Source organism: Bubalus bubalis, chromosome 9 (genome assembly GCF_019923935.1).
Source record: "Bubalus bubalis isolate 160015118507 breed Murrah chromosome 9, NDDB_SH_1, whole genome shotgun sequence".
Classification (NCBI taxonomy): Eukaryota; Metazoa; Chordata; class Mammalia; order Artiodactyla; family Bovidae; genus Bubalus; species Bubalus bubalis.
The window spans coordinates 47663134-47681429 of record NC_059165.1 but is presented as its reverse complement, the minus strand read 5'-3'; the positions used below and the strand labels follow the sequence as shown (position 1 = coordinate 47681429).

Here is an 18296-nt window from a genome sequence, read left to right as displayed (position 1 = left end):
ACTGCTGCCCTGTAAATCAATTCTTCAGGACCATTTTTCTAGATTCCGTATATATGTGTTAGAATACAATTTCTCTTTCTGACTTACTTCATTCTGTATAACAGGCTCTAGGTGCACCCACCTCATTAGAACTGACTCAAATGTGTTCCTTTTTATGGCTGAGTAATATTCCATTGTGTATATGTACCACAATTTCTTTATCCATTCATTGGGGCAAAGACAGCCTCTTCAATAAATGGTGCTGGGAAACTGGACAACTATATGTAAAAGAATGAAATTAGAACACTTCCTAACACCACACACAAAGATAAACTTAAAATGGATTAAAGAGCTAAATGTAAGACCAGAAACTAAAAAACTCTTAGAGGAAAATATAGAAAGGCACTTCATGACATAAATCAAAGCAAGATCCTCTATGACCCACCTCTTAGAGTAATGGAAATAAAATAAAAATAAACAAGTGGGACCTGATTAAACTTAAAAGCTTTTGCACAGCAAAGGAAAGTATAAGGTGAAAAGACAACCCTCAGAATAGGAGAAAATAATAGCAAATGAAACAACTGACAGAGGATTAATTTCCAAACTATACAAGCAGCTCACACAACTCAATACCAGAACAACAAACTACCCAATCAAAAAGAGGGAAAAGGCCTAAACAGACATTTCTCCAAAGAAGACATACAGATGGCTAACAAACACATGAAAAGATGCTCAACATTGCTCACTATTAGAGAAATGCAAATCAAAACTACAATGAGATATCACCTCACACCAGTCAGAATGGCCATCATCAAAAAGTCTACAAACAATAAATGCTGGAGAGGGTGTGGAGAAAAGGGAACGCTTTTGCACTGTTGGTGGGAATGTAAATGGATACAGACTGATATTTGAAGTAAAAACTCCGAAGATGATGCTTATGTGCAGCCAGGCTCAAGAACCTGCTGAGAAGTACCATGGAGAGAAACTTCTAGAGTAGCACTCTTGAAGTGTCTCAATCTGATTCAGCTCTAACCACCTACGCTCTCTCAAGCTCAATTTGTAACAGGTCCTCACCTGTTACACAGAGATCGTTCTCCTCATCTTCCTCTCTTCCCAGAGCTGTTGCGAGGAGTGAAAGGGGCACACCTGTGGCAGGTTGCGTTCCCCAGGAAGCTGACTCCAGGGGAGATGGGCGGGCCGGAAGTTCACTCGAGTTGCTCTCAGGAGCCGCTCTTGGGAGAGGAGAGGCAGGGCAGCAGGCTGGGTGAGAGGACAGAGGCCCCCCGGGTAGCTCTGCGTGGAGAAGACCCTTCAGCACTGTCCTCAGTTGGCCTGAGGCAGCCCTTCTGTCCATCAGTCACTGCAGGCGGGCGGGCACACAGCTGCCCAGACCTCCATTCTCGGAGGGGCGTCTGAGCGGCACTTCACAGGTTAGTCAATTCCTTCACACTCTTTGTTCCATAAATAAAGGGAACTCCTTACCCTCCTGAGACCTTGCCTGCCTTGAGCGTGTCCTGTTAGAATAAAGCCCCTCCACCTCTGTAAACTTTGAAACCTCTAGGCAACCCCTGCTTCAACCTGAATTCAGTCAGTCCCCACATTTTATTATCCTTTGTTTTTGCTACTATTGTCTTAGTTCAGTTTTCTATCTTCTCGTTTGAATTATTTCAACAGCTTCCTGATAGCTCTCCCTGCTTCCTGAATTCTTTTGCTGAAATTTATCCTGCTCGCAACTGCCAGAGGGATGCCTCTCAAAGACAGAGCGGAGCCTCTGATTACTGTGCAGAAAACCTTTCAGCGGTTCCTTACTGCCCTCAGGGTATAGACCAAGTTGTGGGATGGCCTACAGTGCTGTCTTCGTCTGGTTCTTTCCCTCCCTTCTTCCCTCCCAGTAAGCTGCTCACAGCTTCTGTCACACAGTGAGTGCGCTGCTCTGTGCCGTCTTGTCTTTTCTTGTGCTGTTCACTCCTCTTAGAATGACCTTGCTTTGAAATGTGAAACAGATCGACAGTCCAGGTTCATGCATGAGACAGGGCACTCAGGGCCGGTGCACTGGGATGATTCTGAGGGATGGGATGCGGAGGGATGTGGGAGAGGGGTTCAGAATGGGGAACACGTGTACACCCATGGCTGATTCATGCAATGTATGGCAAAAACCACTACAATATTGTAAAGTAATTCAGAGATCAGATCAGTCGCTCAGTCGTGTCCGACTCTTTGTGACCCCATGAATCGCAGCACGCCAGGCCTCCCTGTCCATCACCAACTCCCAGAGTTCACCCAGACCCACGTCCATCGAGTCAGTGATGCCATCCAGCCATCTCATCCTCTGTCGTCCCCTTCTCTTCCTGCCCCCAATCCCTCCCAGCATCAGACTCTTTTCCAGTGAGTCAACTCTTCGCATGAGGTGGCCAAAGTACTGGAGTTTCAGCTTTAGCGTCATTCCTTCCAAAGAAATCCCAGGGCTGATCTCCTTCAGAATGGACTGGTTGGATCTCCTTGCAGTCCAAGGGATTCTCAAGAGTCTTCTCCAACACCACAGTTCAAAAGCATCAATTCTTCAGTGCTCAGCTTTCTTCACAGTCCAACTCTCACATCCATACATGACCACAGGAAAAAACCATAGCCTTGACTAGACAAACCTTTGTTGGCAAAGTAATGTCTCTGCTTTTGAATATGCTATTTAGGTTGGTCATAACTTTCCTTCCAAGGAGTAAGCATCTTTTAATTTCATGGCTGCAGTCACCATCTGTAGTGATTTTGAGCCCAGAAAAAGCCTCCAATTATCCAACCAGTCCATTCTAAAGGTCAGTACTGGGTATTCATTGGAAGGACTGATACTAAAGCTGAAACTCCAATACTTTGGCCACCTCATGTGAAGAGTTGACTCATTGGAAAAGACCCTGATGCTGGGAGGGATTGGGGGCAGGAGGAGAAGGGGATGACAGAGGATGAGATGGCTGGATGGCATCACCAACTCGATGGACATGAGTTTGAGTGAACTCTGGGAGTTGGTGATGGACAGGGAGGCCTGGTGTGCTGTGATTCATGGCGTCGCAAAGAGTCGGACATGACTGAGCAACTGAACTGAACTGAAAATAAATAAATTAAAAAATAAAAAAAATTAATAAACACACACACCCCACAGAAAGAATGACCTTGCCCTTCCCATCTGGTTAATTCATATACATCCTTTAAGATGGCACTTCCCCCCAAAACAATCCTGGACTCTCTCGGGGGCTCCCAATGCTTTTATCCAACATAACTCATCTTTTTATGTTATTTTGCTTGCTTTTTATTATTAAAAATTATAATCCTAATATCTAACATTTATTGACTGCTGACTTGGTATACCATGCTAAATGCTTTATATAGATTATCTCATTTAACCCTCAGATAACCTTATGATGTTAGTACTATTCTTATATCTATAGAAGAGTGAATTGAGCCCGGAAGTTATTCATTCAATGTCACGTAGCTAGTGTAGTTAGGATTTGAAGCCAAGGCTGTCTGATTACACTATTTTGTTTTATTAATCATTTAACCTCAGAACTCAGAATGGTGTCTAGCATATCACCTTTTGAACTAAATCTGGCACAGTGACTAGATCATGGTTTGTTTTCCATAATGGATTTCCCCGCTGTATCAAATATGTAGAAATAGGTTGATCTGTCTTTCATTTCAGTAAAGGTAATATAATGCCTATTTATTTTTCCACATGGTAAAGATAGGTTCTTGCTTGGTTTAAATTTCAGATCCTGTGTAGTAGATACAACTTCTACCTGAGTTAGTAGGGGTCCAAGGAGTAAAGAAATAGTAGATGTGTATTGTGTCTCTTGCAACCCCTTTTAACCTCCTCACTACCCCAACAAGGCAGGTTTCACTTTCTCAGTTTTACATCTTTGGAAAGAGAGGCCTTGGAATGTAGAGTGACCTCATCATTGTCATATGGCTAATATGTGGAGGAGCCAGGGTTCAGATTCAAGCCCGTCCAGCTCCACACTCTTCACTTATTCCTGAATCCCCCTGCAGTCCTGCCCACCTCTGTTCCTGGAAAGGCTGGCTTGTCCCCAGAGATCAGAACAGCTTCTAATGATCATTAATGTTCTTCAGTTCAGTTCAGCTCAGTCGTGTCCGACTCTTTGCGACCCCATGAATTGCAGCACGCCAGGCCTACCTGTCCATCACCTAGGCATCTTCAATTGCTGGTGCCGTTGCTCCCCTGGGGGAGGGAGCTTCGCGATCTCCAGGTCCTGTGCTCTTCTATTAGGTAATGAGCAGGTAGCTCCCTGGGGAACCTGATGGAAATGCTGGGGCAGAGCCCTGAGCGCGGAAAGGGAACTGCTGTTTTTTGAAACCACCATCTTTCAGGGGTCTTGTCCAGGTATGTTGTTCAAGAGAAAGCTAAGAGTTTGCCTAAACCCATAGAGACAGAAAGTTAATGAGTGTTTACCAGCAGCTGAGGGGTGTCCTGGGGAGTAATTGCTTAATGGTTACCATGGTATGTCCTTTGAGGGTGATGAAAATGCTCTCAAACTAGGTGGTGGTGATGGTCGTGCAACTTTGTGAGTGTACAAAATGCACCAGAATTGTGCCTTTTAAAAGGGTTGTGCTGTGGGCTTAGTTGCTCAGTCATGTCTGACTCTTTATGACCCCATGGACTGTAGCCTGCAAGGCTCCTCTGTCCATGGGAATTCTCCAGGCAAGAATACTGGAGTGGGTTGAAAGGGTTACAATGGTATAGTTTGTGTCATCTGCATTTTACCACAATTTTAAAAAAAGTTTCCATAAACAAGTGGGCCAGGTTTGTGGACCATTTGCAAACAGGTATGGTTGTCATGCCCATCTATGTATCTAAACTGATTTCTCACAGCTGCTTTGGTAGTAAAATACAGTAATGAACAGCCGGCAGCTATAAACATGCCCACAGTCTGCGTGTCAGTGTGATTTGCTTTTACTCTCGATTCCTGCCCAGAACTTCTTCCCTGAATCCAAGGAGACAGTGTGGTGTGGCAGAATAAGCCTGGGCTTTAGAGTCATGTAGGCCCGTATCTGAATCCCAGGTTGCTATTTACTTACTGTGCTTGAGAGAACTTGACTATCTCTGAGCCTTGGGAATCTGTAAAACAGGAATGATAATAGCACTTTCCAAATAGAAGTTGCTGAGGATTAGAATTGCTATCCAAGGAGTCTGACATCTAGAAGGTGATCAGCAAATGCTGCTTCTCCCCTTCTTGTTTTATTCCTCCTCCTCTTCCTCCTTTTTTTCCCCTCCTAATTCCTCTCTTGTTCCTCATTATTATTGTTAAACAAAAAAGAAATGCTAAGGCTAGCAGAAGAGGGCGGACAAAGGAAAGGGTTTAGAGAAGCGGAATGTTCCGTAAATGATAAAGCTAACTGTAACGGCAACGATATTAAATGCATATTGACAGAGCTGTGATGCCTTCTGATCCTTCCACTCTCTTTCTCTTGTTCCTCACTTTTATTCTAGTAACATTCAGAATAGACTTATTATTCCCAATTGACAGATGGGGACACTGAGACTCAGGCAGGCCAAATCGGTGACTCCAAGTCACACTGGAAATGGCAAAGCCAGAACTGGAACAAGAGCCAAGTACACGCCCATGTCTGGCTTGCTGCTTTCTGCAACGACAGCTGTAGTCAGAGCTGCTGAATGTGTTTGTAACACCGTTCATAAAAAAGAGATACTGAGCTTTGTCATGCAAGGAGTTTGTCTTCTTGAGGTTGCTAAGAGATTCTGTTCGACTATCCTACACTCTGCTGATTCTCTTCACTAGGTGGCATAATCTGAGTAGAGATCATTAGTATTGTCATTAGGAGCCCTGAGTTCTAGTCCTGACTTGACCCTTAAAGCCTCTAGGAAGATAGCTTAAGTCATAGTAATATAGTTCACTTTTTAAAATTAGTTCATTCTTTAATTTATTCATAGGTTCTTTAATGAACAGGTTTTCTGCTAGGTGCCAGGAATAAATGGCAATAAACAAGCCAGATGTGTGTGTGTTTTTTTTTTCTTCTTCCTTTATGAAGTTTATATTTTACTGGAGGAGAAAAATAATTTAATAAGCAAAGCAGTACATAAATGAAATAATTACAATTTGTATCAAATGTTCAAAAGGAAATAAAAAAAGAGCCAGGATGGACATAACAGGCAGAGAGGGTGATCAGAAGGAAGACAGAGAACAGACTTTGAAATTGAGAGCTGACACCCAGTGAGAGGAGCAGGGGTGTCAAGGGAGCTGTTTCCAGAAGATGTCATGGATAGAGTGCTAAGGCTGGAGAGGATTCAGGGGGTTAGGAACTATCTTGCTGTACCTCACTGTGCACAATATTCGCTGAACTTAGGCAAGGTGTGAGCTGAGGGGCTGAAAGAGAACTCAAGGAGCCAGAGGAACTGAAGACATGAGAGGGTGTGGGGCAGGAGAGCCTGACCACTGCCATTTTGGCTAATTTGCTCTTTCCCTATAGGAACCTAAAGAAAACAGGGTGGCCACAGCTTAATGAGGAAGCAAAGAGTGGCCTGAGCTGAGACTGGGGAGAGACAGAGCCCAGGCTGTTCAGAGAGTGCCTGCTATAATAAAGACTTTGAATTTTAAGAGCTATAGGAATCCTTTGAAAGATGTGTGATCTGTTTTGCATTTTAAGAAGGTAAATCAAGTTGCTTATATGAAGAATGGGCCAGAGAGGGAAGCCAGGGGCCCAATTAAGACACTGTAACCATGAAACAAGCAAGAGTTGAGTGGCTTTGAATTGGAGTGATGACAAGACAGCAAGATACAGAGAGATTGATAATCTGTTTTGGAGACAGAATCTAAAGGACTTAATGATGGGTTGGCTGTGGAGAGGCATGGTCACAATAATTTTGTGTATGGCCCCTGGAAGCTGGGGGTGAGTGGGGTGGGAGTAGAGGAATAACTAGTTCCATTTTGAACATGTCGGACCATAAAGAAAAGGGCAGAGAGACGATGAAGAACAGGGAAACCAACGTTTGAGGACCTTGCATAAGGTCTGGAACAGCCGTTAAGGCACCGAGTGGCTGTAAGTACCTTTTGCTCTGAGTCCCAGTTTCTCCATCCATACTATATATGGAGTAGATGATATCTTGTGCTTGTCCCCACCTAAACATTCTATGATTCTAATAATATGCTTACTTGTCACTCATGGATCTATCTAAAATAGTGTAAACCTGTTTATTTTATTTTATTTTTTTGAGGGGGGAACACATGTACACCCATGGCTGATTCGTGTCAATGTATGGCAAAAACCACTACAATATTGTAATTAGCCTCCAATTAAAATAAATAAATTAATTAAAAAAATAAACCTGTTTGTATTTGAAATCTCTTCTACCCCTCACAGGGTGTCCCTTGTGGCTCAACTGGTAAAGAATCCATCTACAATGAGGGAAACCAGGGTTCTCTCCCTGGGTTGGGAAGATGCCTTGGAACGTAAAGGCTACCTACTCCAGTATTCTGGCCTGGAGAATTCCACAGACAGTGTAGTCTATGGAGTTGCAAAGAATCGGACATGACTGAGCAACTTCCACTCACTATTCCTCGTATGTTAGTGAATTCCTGCTGTAAATACCACTTCCTTTCCTTTGTCTTAAGGGATTTTTTTGAGGTCTTCACATGGGAGCCCTTCATCTGACTTTGTCAGAGTTGGGTGAACCTCCACAGAGTTATGAGCCAGAACTTTAATTCTGTTACATGCACCCATTTGTTACTTCTGTGTTTCTGGCACTTTCTTTATTTTTGATTGCTTAGACGTTAGCTCCCTAATTCACAAACTTTGCACATTAGAATAACCTGAGGATCCTTTAAAATTACTGATGCCTGGGCCTTACCGCCAGCTATTGATTTAGTTGAGATGTGAGCTGGGCATTGAGGCTTCTAAAAGCTCCTCAGGTAACTGTAATGTGCCACAAAGATTGAGAATCACTGTGTTCCTGATAACTAAGATGGGTGCGTGTGTATGTGTTCAGTTGCTAAGTCACGTCCCACTCTTTGCGACCCCATGGACTATATCCTGCTGGGCTCCTCTGTCCGTGAGATTCCCCAGGCAAGAATACTGGAGTGGTTTGCCATTTCCTTCTCTAGGGGATCTTCCTGACCCAGGGACTGAACCTGTGTCTACCGCATTGGCAGATGGATTCTTTACCACTGAGCCACCAGGGAAGCCCAATAATTAATATACTGCTTGATAATTAAGGTATGAGCTAGTAAATGGCAAGCTAGAAGGGTAAGACCCAAAACAGTGCCTCCTCTCTTAGGACTTTAGAAGTTCCCCAGAACCCCAGGCGTTCAAAGGATAAGGACTGGAAGGTGGAACAGAAGGATAAGTTATTATTATAGGGAAGAGGATCAGCTCTATGCCTTGTCCGGTGAGAGTCAACTACATAGCAAGTGTATTTTTCTGTTGTTTCTTCTCCTATTCCCCTCAACAGATTCAAGACTCTCGTCTAACCTGTCTTGAATCAAAATTTTGCTGTATTACTCAACACATACAGAACATACACTGTCACTCCTATCACCAACCAGACATTGGCAATCAATGAACTAAATCCTGAACATGTCCTCCCAAACTCTCACTACTCAATGATTGTGGTAGTCACTGCATCAGTGGGTCAGAGTTGGCAGAAAAATATCTATCATCTTGACTCTAAGGAATACATAGACATGCATTTTTTTGGAGGAGAGAGAAAGGATGTGTTTTCATAGTAAGTAATACATGGCCCTGTCCTTCTGATGTTTACTTTGAGAGAGCACCTTCATGTTCTGGTCTTAAGTTTTCTTATCTGAAATAGGAAGTTTGGATCCTTTAGTCTCCTAGTTGCAAAAGCACGAGAGGCCTGTCATTGCAGTGCTGTTTTCTTGGGCTAAGATCAGTGAAAGACAAATCAGATTCATTTCAAAGTCACATGTGGAAGATTCATTATTTGAGAAAAAGGGAGCCTTGAGGTCATTCATCCTCATCTAATAGGGATGAAGCAGATCTAGAAACCTCATCTCAAAAGGAGAGACATAACTTCTGGCTGTTTTGAGCTAGGTTTTATATTTATTCCCCCTTATTTAACCCAGTTCCTTTATGGAGCATAAATAAATTCTAAGGAGTAGAAGCATTGGAGAAGATTGAAAGATGACTGCATTTTCTCTCCCTCTCCAAATGTGAAGTTTAAAACTCGTATTTGCTTTTTCCTTCTTATTTATCAAGGACTATGGGCTTCCCTGGTAGCTCAGACAGTAAAGAATCCACCTGCCGGAGACCCAGGTTTGATTCCTGGGTCAGGAAGATCCCCTGGAGAAGAGAATGGCAACCCACTCCAATATTCTTACCTGGAGAATCCCATGGACAGAGGAGCCTGGTGGGCTACAGTCCATTGGGTAGCAAAGAGTTGGACATGGCTGAGCAGCTAACATTTTCACTTTTTTTTTTCACGCAGTTGCAAAGCTTAGTAAAAGTAACCAGAGGTATGAACTGTGTTTATAAAGGGTGAAGTCTCATCACTCCTATGCCTCCTTGAGGTTCCTTCTTGGTTTCCCAACTTTTCTCTGTGTAGGGAATGCTGCTACTTGGGAAAGACCAAAGCAAAAAGTCTCATGCAAGCCCTCAGACTACTAGCCCACATCGGAGCCTAGAAAGCATGCCTGCCCCTTACTCTGTTAGTATGCAGTGCCATGAAAAGAGTCAGGCTTTGTAGCCAAACAGATGTGGGTTCAAATCCTAACTTTTCTTCTTACTTGCTCTGTGGCATGGAAAACCTCACCTAGTGTCTCTGAGGCCTGGTTTCCATTGGTAGATAAGGGGTTAATAATTCCTGTCTTTCAGAAGTTCAAAAGTAGAGGGCCTGGCTCGGAGTAGATGCCGGACTTGGAAAAACCACCCAGGAAAATCTGGGCCACATAGCCATGACCTCACTATTTCAGGCTTAAGAGGACAAACCCTAATCCTTTCCCTTTTTCCTGAATTGGCAAACAAAACCCAACCGGCCAGGCCTCCTTGATGGGAGGTGAATTTCTCCAGCCTGATGCGTGTGGACTGCCTTTTGTCCACCTCAGGAGAACTACCCTCCTTTCCCACTGTGTGGCTTTGGCATGTTGCCAATCACAGGACCCTCTGCTTCCCTACCACAGAGAGGACAGGTGGCCTAAGACCAACCCTATTCTCCTTCCTCAGAACTTGGATCTCAGTGGAAGCATGTAAGAAAGGCAAGAACCTGGGGCAGAGGCTTTCTAAAGCTGCAGGAGAAAAAAGACCACAAACTACTTCCATAGAAAACCCCAGACCCTCCTTCTTCCTTGGCTTCACAAAGCCCTTTGCTTATTTATTTATGCTGTGCTGGGTCTTTGTTGCTGCATGGGGGCTACTCTCTAGTTGTGGTGCATGGGCTTTTCATTGTGGTGGCTTCTCTGATTGTGGAGCATGGGTTCTAGGGCGCGTGGCTTTTAGTAGTTCCCATGCATGGGCTTAGTTCCCCAACGGTGTGTGGAATCTTCCCCAACCAGGAATCGAACCCATGTGCCCTGCATTGACAGGCAGATTCTTGACCACTGGGCCCCCTGAGCAGTCCAAGCTCTGACATTTATGATATTCATTTATCCTCTTTCAATTCTGAGCATCATTCAGTGCTGATCTATTTAGCTTCCCTTTTCTATGCTAGAGTTAGAGCAGTGGGTATACCTGGCTAAGAATATATGACAGAGTTGTCCCTACATGGATGGGGGTCTCCCCTTCTAATATGTCTACACTTACTAATTTTGGGTCATTGTGGGCCTCGGGGCATCCAGCACAATGTCTTCATTTAATATCGAAGACACCTGAGGTTGGGAGGTAATGTGTGACTTGGCCATTTTCCCATAGTCATTTGGGGGAAGACCTCAGCTTCAAATTCAGATCCCCTGACACTGAGCCTTGTATTTATTCTGCCTCTTGCCATCCTGAACTTAGGCTGTAAACATTAAGTTCAGCCCCTGCAAGGCCACAATAATAGTTTTCATCCTCAAAAAAGCTAATGAGCTTTCCGTTGTGTCATAGACCATGCCTGCACCCCTATCTAGGTCTCTGGTATTGCAGGCTATTGGTTCAGAAGAGGGGATGGGGAGCTGGTGTGGGAGACTGAGGTTGGATCCAAATAGCCCAGACCACTACACAAGCAGCAGACCCATCAAGACCCATCAAAACATTGTCTTTGCAGGAGAGAGGTACTCACCTTAATCTTCTTCTTTGTCACAGACATTCTGACCCTACTCAATAATTTATCTTCTCTATCCTAGAAAGATGGAAGGGTTCCATTTCTGAAACAGAAAAAGCAGAGACAGAAGTTTATTAAACACTAAAAGAGAGGAGACCATTTGCTTTTTCCCTTAAAGATGGCAGAGAATGCTGAAACTAAACAGTGTAAGGACAAACACTAGTCCCTCTTTGTAAGTCTCAGGAAAGCGGGAGGAAAAAGGCAGCCAGGGTGGGCCTCTTATAAAGTGAGATGAAGTTCTTAGTGTGGCTCCTTGAACCAAGAGAAAAGAAGAAAAACGCTGGCTTTAGTATACTGAGCACTTCCTGTGGCCTGGGCCCTGGATAGGTGTTATTTAAGCCTGCAGTCACCTTGGAAAGAAGTATTCCCATTACATGGCTTCCCTGGTGGCTCTGTTGGTAAAGAATCCACCTGCAATACACAGAGGACCCAGGTTTGATCCGTGGGTTGGAAAGATCCCTTGGAGAAGGAAATAGCAACCCACTCCAGTATTGGTGCCTGGAGAACCCCATGTACATAGAAGCCTGGCAGACTACAGCCCATGGCGTCGCAAAGAGTAGACATGACTCAGCAACTAAGCCACCACCACCATTCCCATTACACAGGTGAGGAAACTGAGGGTCAGAAAAGGGAGATCATTTGCTAGTAAGCAGTGAAGCCATGGTTTAAGCCAGGATGATGTAAACCTCAGATCTTTACTTAGTATGCTTTACAGCTTCCCACCCGTAAAAGGACTCAGTCCCTAACACAGTTTTGAAGTCTGTGACAAACCAAACATTCCTGCTCTAGGCATCTACAGATTGGGATAGCACCTCGACTTTGCAAATTTAATCATTCCTTTTTTTTCCTCCGCCCCTGAACCAACCTTTATCGAGTGCTTAGAAAGGGCTACTTAAATCCATAGCCCAAGAAAAATGTATCTTTGTGATTAATATGTGTTAAAATGAGGAGTGACATGGTAATAAAATGGGAAAGGTTTGGGGCCCTTTGGGGAAATCCATCTGACTGCGGGCTGTGGTTCCAATAATGAGGCTGCTATTTTGTGGTCATGGAGGTAATGTTTTCTGATGCAGGTTGAATGATTAACAAGGAGAATATCTCTGCCTGGAGGAAGGAGGGGTGGAGAGGAAGTGCCGGCAGGAAAATGGCTCTGGACGGGAAACCACAGGCCTTTCCTGCTTCATTTTCAGGAGCTGTGAGAATTTTAATTAAGCTCAGAGGCCAGGAGAGGCTGGTTCTCTGCTCGGTCTTTTGCTCTTAGGCTCATTCATTCAGTGGTGCAAGCTGGGGGTTGAGGTGGGGGTGGGGGAGAAGAAAGGGGACTGGAAGGACTCCAGAGGAGAGGAAAGAAAAAACCAGAAGGATGCATTTTCCTAATCTATTTTCTCCACTGTCTAGAAATTTCAGTCAGGTAATTCCTCTTCTGTTTGCCTGGAGAGCTGGCTTGCCTGGAGAGTAGAGTGTTAGATGATGGGGGTACTGCAGTGCCATGCAAGGGGGTGACTATGATTATATATGGCCAGAGGATCCAGGAGTACACAAATCCTGCCTTGGTCCACCTATTCTTCTTATGAGCTTCCTCAAAGAGATGTATGCAAAAATAACTCTGTTATTAGCTCAAAGTAAGGATGGCCTGGATCAGGTGTTAACTTTCTCTTCTTGAGACCAGAGGCAGTCCAAGCGGCAAGTAAAGTCTGAATGACATAGTTTTCTCCCAAATTTAGATCCCTCCCAGTATGGCGCTATGGAAATGTACATCTACTGATAGCAGAGAGAGAGAGAAAGAGAGAGAGAGATGGAAAGATGGCATTCTCATCCATTGTCCCCTTAAGCTGTTTCAGGCTACATGAGGCTAAGGCCTGGCTACAATGCAAGGGAAGGGAAAACATCCTGAGATGTGGGGATGGTTGGACAGAGATCCCACAGGAAGTGTTATTAAGCCTGTGTATGTCTCTCTGATAACACCACCTTTAGAATAAAAAGCTTAATTCATTTTCTAGACTCTGACCAACCACATAATCATGTCACGTATGTCTGGGGATGGGGTGATGGGGTGGAGGTGGTGGTGAGGTTCATACTTTTCACCTCATTTCATCTTTGGGAGGGAGATAGCAGCTGTGGAGACTCCCAAAAGATCAAATGGAAAAAAGCTATTTTGAATCTCCCTGTGCTCCTAGTCTTCTACCCCAGTTTTGTCTTTCAGGATAAATGCTGTGGTCTCCCTGATAACTCTATCTTTGCTGTCAGAATGATTTTCCTGAATCACCACTCTTGTTCACATCACTAAATGCTCAGAAATATTCCATGGATATCACTGTCCTGAGCAGCCATGGGCAACCTGGCCCTCCTTCTGTTTTTGTAAATAAAGTTTTATTAAAACTGTTATGATCATCTATTTTCATGTTATCTACAGCTACTTTCACACTGCAGTGTTAGAGTTGGGTGCTTGTGACAGAGAGCCTATGGCCTACAAAACCTAAAATATTTACCATTTAGCCCTTTACTAAAGAGTTTCCTGCATCCTGGTCTAGAGCAAGATGTTCAGATATCTATACCTGGCAGTTGAGGTCTTTTCTCATATTTGTTGTTGTTCAGTCGCTCAGTTGTGTCCTACTCTGTGTGATCCCCTGGACTGCGGCAGGCCACGCTTCCCTGTCCTTCACTGTCTCCCGGAGCTTACTCAAACTCAGGTCCATTAAGTCGGTGATGCCATCCAACCATCTTGTCCTCTGTCATTCCATTCTCCTCCCGCCTTCAATCTATTCCAGCTTCAGGGTCTTTTCTAATGAGTTACCTCTTCACATCAAGAGGGCAAAGTATTGGAACTTCAGCATCAGCCCTTCCAATGAACACCCAGGACTGATTTCCTTTAGGATGGACTGCTTGGATCTCCTTGCAGTCCAGGGGACTCTCAAGAGTCTTCTCCAACACCACAGTTTGAAAGCATCAGCTCTTCAGCACTCAGTCTTCTTTATGGTCCAACTCTCATATTCGTACATGACTACAAGAAAAACCATAGCTTTGACTATCTGGACCTTTTACAGCAAGATGATGTCTCTGCTTTTTAAAATGCTGTCTAGGTTTGTCATAACTTTTCTTCCAAGAAGGAAACATCTTTAAATTTCATGACTGCACACACAGTGATTTTGGAGCCCAAGAAGATAAAGTCTTTAAATGTTTCATTGTTTCTTCCTCTATTTGCCATGAAACAATGGAACCAGATGCCATGATCTTCATTTTTTGAATGTGTAATTTTAAGCCAGCTTTTTCACTCTCCTCTTTCACCTTCATCAAGAGGCTCTTTAATTCCTCTTTGCTTTCTGCATAAGTGTGGTGTCATCTGCATATCTGAGGTTATTGATATTTCTCCTAGCAATCTTGATTCCAGCTTGTGTTTCAGCCAGTTTGGCATTTCACATTATGTATTCTGCATATAAGTTAAATAAGCAGCATGACAGTATACAGCTTTGACATACTCCTTTCCCAATTTTGAACCAGTCTGTTGTTCCATGTCCCATATTGCTTCCTGACCTGCATACAGGTTTCTCAAGAGGCAGGTCAGGTGGTCTGGTATTCCCATCTCTTTCAGAATTTTCCACAGTTTGGTGGGATCCACACAGTCAAAGGCTTTAGTGAAGTCAATAAAGCAGAAGTAGGTGTTCTTCTGGAATTCTCTTGCTTTCTTTTGATCCAACGGACGTTGGCAATTTGATCTCTGGTTCCTCTGCCTTTTCCAAATCCAACTTGTACATCTGGAAGTTCTTGGTACACATACTGGTGAAGCCTAGCTTGAAGGATTTTGAACATGACCTTGCTAGCATGTGAAATGAGTACAACTGTGCGGTAGTTTGAACATTCTTTGGCATTGCCTTTCTTTGGGTTTGGAATGAATATTGATCTTTTTCAGTCCTGTGGCCACTGTTGAGTTTTCTGAATTTGCTAGCATATTGAATGCAGCATTTTAACAGCATCATCTTTTAGGATTTGAAATAGCTCAGCTAGAATTCCATCACTTCCATTAGCTTTGTTCATTGTGATGCTTCCTAAGGCCCACTTAACTTCACTCTCCAGGATGTTTGGCTCTAGGTGAGTGATCATACAATTGTGATTATCTGGATCATGAAGATCTTTTCTGTGTAGCTCTTCTGTGTATTCTTGCCACCTCCTCTTAATTGTGTGCTTCTGTTAGGTCCATGCCATTTCTGTCCTTTATTGTTCCTGTCTTTGCATGAAAATTTCCTGTGGTATCTCTAATTTTCTTGAAGAGATCTCTAGGATTTCCCATTCTACTCTTTTGTTTTATTTCTTTGCACTGATCACTGAGGAAGGCTTTCTTATCTCATCTTGCTGTTCTTTGGAACTCTGCATTCAGGTGTGTATATCTTTCCTTTTCTCCTTTGCCTTTCACTACTCTTCTTTTCACAGCTATTTGTAATGCCTCCTCAGACAACCATTTTGCCTTTTTGCATTTCTTTTTCTTGAGGATGGTGTGATCACCACCTCCAGGACAGTGTTATGAACCTCTGTCCATAGTTCTTCAGGCACTCCATCTATCAAATCTAATCCCTTGTGTCTATTTGTCACTTCCACTGTATAATCATAAGGGATTTGATTTAGGTCATACCTGAATGGTTAGTGATTTTTCATACTTTCTTCAATTTAAGTCTGAATTTGGCAATAAGGAATGATCTGAGCCACAGTCAGCTCCCAGTCTTATTTTTGTGACTGTATAGAGCTTCTTCATCATTGACTGCAAAAAATATAGTCAGTCTGATTTCAGTATTGACCATCTGGTGATGTCCATGTGTAGAATCATCTCTTGTGTTGTTGGAAGAGAGTGTTTGCTATGACCAGTGTGTTCTCTTGGCAAAGCTCTGTTAGCTTTTGCCCTGCTTCATTTTGTACTCTAATACCAAACTTGCCTGTTACTCCAGGTATCTCTTGACTTCCTACTTTTGCATTCCAATCCCCTATGATGAAAAGAACATCAGTTTGTGTGTGTATTTTTTTTTTTTTCTGTTAGTTCTAGAACATCTTATAGGTTAATAGAACCATTCAATTTCAGCTTCTTCAGCACTAGTGGGTGGGTGCATAGCCTTGGGTTACTCTGATGTTGAATGCTTTGTCTTGGAAACAAACCAAGATCATTCTGTCATTTTTGAGATAGCACCCAAGTACTGTATTTCAGACTCTTGTTGACTATGAGGACTACTCCATTCCTTCTAAGGAATTCTTGCCCACAATAGTAGATATGATGGTAATCTGAATTAAATTCACCCATTCCTGTCCATTTTAGTTCACTGGTTCCTAATATGTCTGTATTTACTCTTGCCATTTCCTGTTTGACCACTTCCAATTTACCTTGGAAACAATGAAAGACCTATTTTTCTTGGCCTCCAAATCATTGTGGGCGGTGTCTGCAGCCACGAAATTAAAAGATGTTATACCAATGTGGACCTAACTAATTCTTCTTGTTTTATGTATCTCTATTCCCCTTCAAGTACCTTGTGATCCAGCCAAAAAGTTATCCCTTACTTCATGTTTTGTAATTGTTTTTGAGATTTTTATGGAATTATTACATGTGTATAGCAAAATACCAGTATTCTAAGTATACAGCTTGAATTTTTAAAATATTGACATAAGGTTATCAGTTCAGTTCAGTCACTCAGTCATGTCCAACTCTTTGTGACCCCTTGAACTGCAGCATGCCAGGCCTCCCTGTCTATCACCAACTCCCAGAGTTTACCCAAACTCATGTCCACTGAGTCAGTGATGTCATCCAACCATCTTATCCTCTGTTGTCCCCTTCTCCTCATGTTCTCAGTCTTTCCCAGCATCATGCTCTTTTCAAATGAGTCAGCTCTTCGCATCAGGTAGCCAAAGTATTAGAGTTTCAGCTTCAACATCAGTTCTTTCAATGAACACCCAGGACTCATCTCCTTTAGGATGGACTGGTTGGATCTCCTTGCAGTCCAAGGGACTCTCAAGAGTCTTCTCCAATACCACAGTTCAAAAGCATCAATTTTCTGTACTCAGCCTTCTTTATAGTCCCACTCTCATATCCATACATGATCACTGGAAAAACCATAGCCTTGACTAGATAGACCTTTGTTGGCAAAGTAATGTCTCTGCTTTTTAATATGCTGTCTAGGTTGATCATAACTTTCCTTCCAAGGAGTAAGCGTCTTTTAATTTCATGGCTGAAGTCACCATCTGCAGTGATTTTGGAGCCCAGAAAAATAAAGTCAGCCACTGTTTCCACTGTTTCCTCATCTATTTGCCATGAAGTGATGGGACTGGATGCCATGATCTTAGTTTTCTGAATGTTGAACTTTGAGGCAACTTTTTCACTCTCCTTTTTCACTTTCATCAAGAGGCTCTTCAGTTCTTCTTTACTTTCTTCCCTAAGGATGGTGTCTCTGCATATCTGAGGTTACTGATATTTCTTCCGGAAATCTTGATTCCAGCTTGTGCTTCTTCCAGACCAGCGTTTCTCATGATGTACTCTGCATATAAGTTAAACAATCAGGGTGACAATATACAGCCTTGAGGTAGTCCTTTTCCTATTTGAAACCTCTCTGTTGTTCCATGTCCAGTTGTAATTGTTGCCTCTTGACCTGCATACAGGTTTCTCAAGAGGCAGGTCAGGTGGTGTGGTATTCACATTTCTTTCAGAATTTTCCACAGTTTATTGCGATCCACACAGTCAAAGGCTTTGGCATAGTCAATAAAGCAGAAGTAGATGTTTTTCCAGAACTCTCTTGCTTTTTCGATGATCCAGCAGATGTTGGCAATTTGATCTCTGGTTCCTCTGCCTTCTCTATAACCAGCTTGAACATCTGGAAGTTCATGGTTCACGTATTACTGAAGCCTGGCTTGGAGAATTTTGAGCATTACTTTACTAGCGTGTGAGATGAGTGCAATTGTGCAGTAGTTTGAGCATTCTTTGGCATTGCCTTTCTTTGGGATTGGGATGAAAACTGACCTTTTCCAGTCCTGTGGCCACTGCTGAGTTTTCCAAATTTGCTGGCATATTGAGTGCAGCACT

General features: G+C 43.1%; 1 long non-coding RNA gene across 3 annotated transcripts in view; it reads left to right on the top strand.

The window, feature by feature from the left end:
- The first annotated feature begins 1099 nt into the window (after positions 1 to 1099).
- LOC123466144 overlaps positions 1100 to 18296 on the top strand; it is a 73363-nt gene continuing 56166 nt past the window's right edge. For 2 of the 3 annotated variants that reach the window (XR_006641385.1, XR_006641386.1), the window contains exon 1: positions 1100 to 1409. This is a non-coding gene — a long non-coding RNA (uncharacterized LOC123466144). The remainder of the gene's footprint in view (positions 1410 to 18296) is intronic. The other variant, XR_006641384.1, reaches the window with a different exon arrangement.